Source organism: Theobroma cacao, chromosome 1, assembly GCF_000208745.1.
Source record: "Theobroma cacao cultivar B97-61/B2 chromosome 1, Criollo_cocoa_genome_V2, whole genome shotgun sequence".
Lineage (NCBI taxonomy): Eukaryota > Viridiplantae > Streptophyta > Magnoliopsida > Malvales > Malvaceae > Theobroma > Theobroma cacao.
The window spans coordinates 3,843,697-3,850,847 of record NC_030850.1 but is presented as its reverse complement, the minus strand read 5'-3'; positions in this window follow the sequence as shown (position 1 = coordinate 3,850,847).

Sequence of the window (7,151 nt, the reverse complement as noted above, 5' to 3'; positions counted from 1 at the left end):
ATAACTATAGATATTTGCAAAAGATAGCTTTCATTTAGTGAAAAACGTGTTGGTTTCTCATATCCATTAATGTGCAGTTCCATGATATAATGTGGTTACAAAGAAAGAAAACGAAAAAAGAAAAAATGGAAACCAATTTTCCTTCGTGTCGTGGCATGCCTTTGGTATTGTTTGTCCAAAAATAACAAAATTCTCAATCAATTGGTTCCAAAGTACAGGCCCTATATATATTATATGGACTCTCATGATTTATGTAACTCTGGTATATACATATGGAGTCATATATACATTGACGATATTAACCACCACAGGGACGGTGGAGATTGGTGGGTATCTAATTACTAAAATTCAAGCAAAAATAATAAAAAGGATAGGCTGAGAACTGAGTGGGTAGCTGCTAGGCTCGAGATATATCAACCCCAGCAATTATTGCTTAACAACTTCTAACCAATCGTTCCGCCCTTTGTTTTTTTCTTTTAGCTACCTGATTTCTAAGTGAGTTTTGTCTGTCATGATCACATGGGGGAAGAGAGCTGCAAGGGAAGGTGAAGTGAAAAACTACCAATAAAACTTCACGTGAAGTAATTAAAATGTCTTTTTTTTTAGGTAAAATAAAAAAAGTTGGGATAAAAAGGGATTGATGGAAGAAATTAGCAGCAAGGTAGGTGAGGTGCGTAGCAGTGTTGTGGTGGTCCGCTCGCAGATTTGAAGGCCATTTCTTCTCTTCTCTTTTTATTTGTAGTTAATTTTCTTTTTGTTTTATCAAATACTCTCGGTTCGATCGAAAAAGTGAGGGACAGCTCATAATCACGTAGTCTTTCAGGAGTTTAATTAGATAAGTTGAAGGAGGGGTCGCTTACTAGAAGAAGCTACTTTGAAGTAACCCTAGGACTACAATGGGGGACCATTTCATTACGTGGAAAACCCTTGTCTCTCTCTTTTCTATTTTGGTAGAAACAAAGCTAATTTCCTTTTTACTATACTGAGTCTTGATATTGTACACTCCGAGTCCATGATAACCATATGTTAATAGAACCTGATTAGAGAATAAGATTCTCAATTAACCATGTTTATATTTGATTAAATCTCATATGCTATATCTTTTTAGTACTTAATTACGAGGAAATATATACACACGAGATCGATGACTCAATTTTAAAACTCTGAACTTTTTGCATTAGAGGCAATTTAAATATTTAAGATATTAGATAATAAGTTAAATTTTTGTATTAAAAAGGAAATAGAAATTCATTTCATTAAAGGAAATGCAAGCCGAAAGAAGTTTGGTTCGGCCAATGAATTAAAGTCGCCGTGTATCAGATAACTTCATAGAGTGGACTTAGACTCAAGTGGAGGCTTGTTGCTGAAGTCAAAACAGGGATATGCAAACAGGTGAGAAAGGAGTTGAGCCATTAATATTGTATCCAACCAAACGTTTAAACTATAATTAAATATTTAATTCCACTTACAGAGAACATGAATGAAATGTCAAAATTTGAGGAAAGTGACAAGTTGTGGCTGAGAATTGATGACTAAGGGCTCGATAAAGACAATAGTTCCTCAAAAAAAAAATGGCAGTGACAATCCATAATTTCAAACCTGGTCCCTATATATATATATATATATATATGTAATAAATGAAAATGAGAAACAAAAATCTCCTAACTGATCCAGATTAACTACAATAATTACCCAAATTATTATTTTGTAAATCATGGACAATACTCTCTGAATGAGGTCCCACAATCCTTCTTTCAGTGCAACAAATGGGACCTGGAAATGGCTAGACTGATCTGATTGATGCGATTCATAAGCATTTGAAACCAGGGACATGATCATGGCCATGGAACGACAAGCAAACAACATGATGAGAAATCCCCGAAGGCAATAATGTAATGTGGTTATGTGCATTCACAGTACTTAGCTTAGATTATTTTTTTTTTTTGCTCAGCACTCAGCTCAGATTATAATACTTATTTTACAAACACACACACATATATATGTAGTCATTAGTAGATTTCAAGGGGCTGTTTATGTTTTTAGTTGATGATCCTTGGAGGGCAAGAAAATTATTGGTTTGCTGTAGTTGAACCCGACCCGGTACCCCTTGACAAGGGCACAAGGCATATTCAATTTTGGCTTCATGTTCTCCTCTGTCTTGCTTTATGTAGGTGTTGAGTTTACTTTAGTACCCTGTTTCATATCCCCTCATTTGATTTACATTTGGGTTTTGCTTTTCCCATGTCCATGCTAGTACTTTAAATGGGGGTTTTTGCTTTAGAATTATCTAAGAGGGGGGAAATAATTGAAGCGAGGCCACGTGGTTTGTTGTAGGAGAAGGGTTGTTAGGGCATGTGAAACCCTTGTTTACATTGCCCCCACCAGGAAACCAGGCCCCCTCTCTCCCTCAGAGCGCATAGCTACATGGAAGAATATAGGGTTCTGGGACCATCTGCGGGGCGACCCAATTGGCTAACCTCCACTGATGACAAGTAACATGACGCTGCACGTTAGTCCATTCCTCACACTCTTCCGAGGAGACACAACCATGGACCATCCCACCATTTGCTAGACCTTTCTTTAAATAACGAGGGACCCCCTCCCCGACCCCCCATGAATGATCTCTTTGTCTCTTCTTTGTGACATTGATGCCTGACGTAGGTAATATCCAATTCAACACTGGGAAGGAATTGGAGGAGAGGTCAACGAAAACAACGGATACCCACTTAAGCAATAGGTGTACTAGTAGTAGTAGTAGTAGTAGTCTTGTTAGTAGAATTAACAGAACACGTAAATTCCAATCCAGAAAGATAAAGTGATCGATGATAGAAAAAACCAAGTCCCTCATCTCTTTTATCTTCTTTTCTCTTCTTTTTCCAATGCACAAATCAGAGGTTTTTGGTTTTCTTTTTCAAAAACCTACTTTGAGGAAAGTCTGGATCATGGGAAAACATTTATCCAAAGAAAACAAAGAATAAAAGTCGTGGAAACATTGAACTACGTAATTTTCAAAGTCGGATGTGAGGTTTCATGTGTAAACATGATGCACATATGCCTTATTCTTTGATTATGAAGGGGATGGTTTTCCGGATTGAATCTGAATAGGCATCTACCTGGAGGAATTCTAGGTCAAAATTTGCATGGAAATATATATATATATATATATTATAGGAGAACTTATTAGCTAGCTTGCAACATATTAGATAAATTCAACTTCGTTTTCTTGAAAGCTTAAAAACGGCTCGATGGTTCTTATCCAAAGTGGTCTGGTAAGGTTTAGCAAACCTCAGCGTTAGAAGTGATGTGATGTTTCATGTTCGTGCATTAGTTTTGGTTGGATCTACATGTTCTTCAAAGGCAACGTCTATTCTGAGCTGCAGGGCTTGCTGCTCACTTCAATACAGAGAAGTTCAAAACAGTATCAACTCATTAAGAATTATTAATCTAATTAACTAGATGTTTGGGGACGTTACCATTAGTTAAATTCCTGGAAACCCAAAGATTTCCAGCTATGTTCTTTAGTATATAGGGGAAACTAAGGAAAAAAGTTGATGAGATTGCAACTAAGTTTATTTACATCTAAGAAGATCATTTTTAATTTTTTTATTTTTTACAAAATGAACGTCATGTCATACACTTGACGTGTCATATTTGTAAAATAATTAGGTATTTTAAATGTGATATGTCGAGTTTATATCACAACAATCACATCTTTTGATATTTTACTTTTTTTAAAAAATTAGAATGCTTAGCATCAATTTAGAAATAGTTAATTGAACTCATCTTAGTTTTATAAAATCTCATTTCCTTTGACTGGGCTAAAAATATCTATCTTAATGGTAGGGCTCCAAAATGCTAATCAGCTATCCTTATTTCATAACTTCACAGCTTCCTCAGTGCCAGGGAACACTTCCCTGACCCCTTATCCCATATACTAAGTGTATGTTTGGTTTAATTTTTTGTCAGCTTATGTATCTCTTAAAAGCAAAAGTCAAACTAAATATAATGTTTTGAGAAATTTTAAAAAAAAAGTAACTTTTTTGTAAGAACAAAATTTTTAAAAAAGAGTTTAAAAAAAGTTCTAATGAGGAGTTTTTTCTTCTCTTCTTTTAAAAATACAAGAAAATTTTTATTTTTGTTCCAAAAATATCCTCCTTTGTTAAAAATAATTACAGTATTACCCTATAAAAAAAAGAAATACCTTCTATGATAATTTTAACAAAAATTATAACTTATAAAAAAAAATTTACGAAATAATTTTAGCTTAATTTTAAAAGTTATTATTTTTCATAAGAGCTTTACAATAGCTTTTAAGTTAGAAAAAAGTCAAGCCAAACAGGCTTTAAGTAACTACTTCTCTCCGTGCAATAGAGACTATCTGATACTGCGTTACACCAAAAAAATACTCAAGAAACTATGTAATTTGAACCTAAACACCCAAAAAAAAAGCAAAGAATTTAAAGATGACAAACAAAAAGATTAATTACTCTAGATGGAAAAATAGACCTATATATAAATTTACCAGGTCAAACTCGGATCAGTAACTGAGTATCCGAGAAACATCCTAAAAAATAATTAGAGAATACATCCTCATCGTCACTCATTGAAATCTGGCCACCCACAATTAATTGCCATCAACCAAATTGACCTTGCGACAAAGATATCCAACAATCACTAGAAAGCAACATTTCTCTTTCATTCACATTGTATAATTTGATATGCCAAATAAACCTAGCTGACATATCATTCCATCATATCCCTATATACACAATAAATTTAGTTCATTTAGACTCCTTCAAATTCACGCTACGGTTTGGTTTTGACACCATTGTCTGATTTTGCTGCACTTGCTTTACAAAATGTAGTCCATGGACAATGGACCCATTAAAAACCAAGTCTTAGTCTTGGGCTGTTCCTTTCAGGACACCCTTGACAATTGTTTTTTGTTATAGTTATATCCAAGTGGGTCGAGATGTTAACAGTGTGAGCATGGAGTGTACCTCTCCCACACATCAAAGGGTCTCACAGATGAGCCTGTTTCTAATTATTTGGCTGCAGTAACTGATTCATTATCAAAAACAATCCCAACCAGGCCATGCGGCTTGCCCTGATTGCGCGGTCGATGGAGACTCCTCTCCAGCCTAGCTTGAAAGTGATTGTTTAATTTGTTGCCCCAATATTGTGGCCTACGCTTCAATATGCCATGCATGCTGGGCCTGAAATGCATACCATTTGGGGAGACCGCAGGTTTCTGTTCAAAACACTACAAGTAGTTCTCGTTTCCATCATTTTTTTAAGAGCTGAAGTGTTAATCGGGTGTCACTTGTCATTATCCTTTGCTTTATGCAAAGTTTACAAGTGATCCTATAATTTTGGGTAATGAACATACGTTTTTGTCCCTATGGCCTATAGGGGATCCGGTAGAGCCATAACAAAAACCAAATTGAGAAGCTACCTTGCTAGGATTTTTATTTTTTCTGGACCTACTTGCATTGGAAGGTAATAGATCAGGGAACAAAATTTAACGACAAGGGTTGGTACGAGACTCGAATTTAATGATATAAGTACTTTTTTTTTTACGTACATTAGTATTATATAAATACTTTTTTTTTTTTCGTGCATTTGTAAATGCATGGATCTCACCTATAAATTTTGTTTGAATCTAATTATTTGATAGTAAATGCATGAGTCACATGGAAATGGTAATAAAAGAAAAAAAAAAGTCATAGCCCGTGTCCTAGCAATTTTGAAATTAAAATGAAATGAAAGGCTAAAATTCCTCTGAAATTTAAGATATGTTCCTGACCAACTTTAGGCACTATATAGTTCAATTGCCTTTGGTGTGTATGCCTGGAAACAAACTACATGGAGTAGAGTGATAATACATGACTTGAGATATATATGAGGGTTTGGCATAGTGAGACATAGGTACACTAATGAAGCAAATTATAACAAAATGGGTGAGATAATGATTTATGAATGTATTAATTATCTTTACCAAAATGGATATATGGGAATTCAGATATTGGATAGTGCAAATTTATATTTTTTGTGAGAGCATGGCAATAAATTGATAATTTTGTAGAATGAAGTGGTGCAAAGTGAAAACAACGTTTGTCATGTGTACAAATTAAGGCCCGTTCGACAATCTTGGAGTTAATGGACCCAAGCGGACTTGGAAGCCGAAATTGACCATTTCCACATCCTAACAGCTAGTTTTGCCCCATCACCTACATTTATTATGTTTTCTCGTTTTCCCTTCTGATTTGGGAATTGTGGGGAGGCTTTGAACATGACCCTTTATGAAAACGACGTGGATGCTCCATTTCCAATTGCTTGGCGTGATGGAACCTTTGCTTGATCCTCCAAAGAATAATGAGGGTGGGGAGAGGTGATCTTATGCCTTTTTCTTAATGAGCCTAGGCTGAGAAATCATGCTCTAGCCCAAGTTCTTCCCTTGGTCAGACCAACAAAAGAGTAGTGGTGTCGTGACGTGCGGGTCCGGGAACCCGTCCGCCAGACGCGGGGGGAAAATTAAAATCGCAAGGTGTGGGAGTCGCCACCAATCTTTTTATTAGGTGTGATTGGTCACCTATTACCCCGATTCTAATCGACGAAGTCCTAATTAATTTTAGGTCCGTCGAAAGAGCGAGAACTGGTCCACGTTTTTTTAGAGATGGGTTCGGGAGTGCGATTACGCATGGAGAAGGGTTAGCACCTCCGTGACGCCCGTTATAAGAACGGTACAATTTAATCTTAAGTTATCTTAATATAGCATTTTCTTAGTTTAATCCCTATTTTATTAATTAAATTTTTATTGAATTGCCAGACTGAGTTTTTCACTTGGTCTTACGTATGCATATGATGCAAGCGTAGAATGATGTCGTGACTTGTTTATTTTAAATGATGGAGTCGGTAATCTTTTATTGGAAAATTATTCGAAGACTATCCCAACGCTTTGGTGAAGCCTCGAAATTCTCCTCACCTAGAGATATCCCCGGAAGAACTCGTCTCTACGAGCTCCTCGGGGAAATCCCATCATCGGGATTCCCGCGCCATATGCAAAGTAAGAGTGGCGTGCAATGACAGTGTAAAATGATGGTAACTATATGCACGCGTTTATTGATTGTTTAAAAAATTTTGGTTATTTA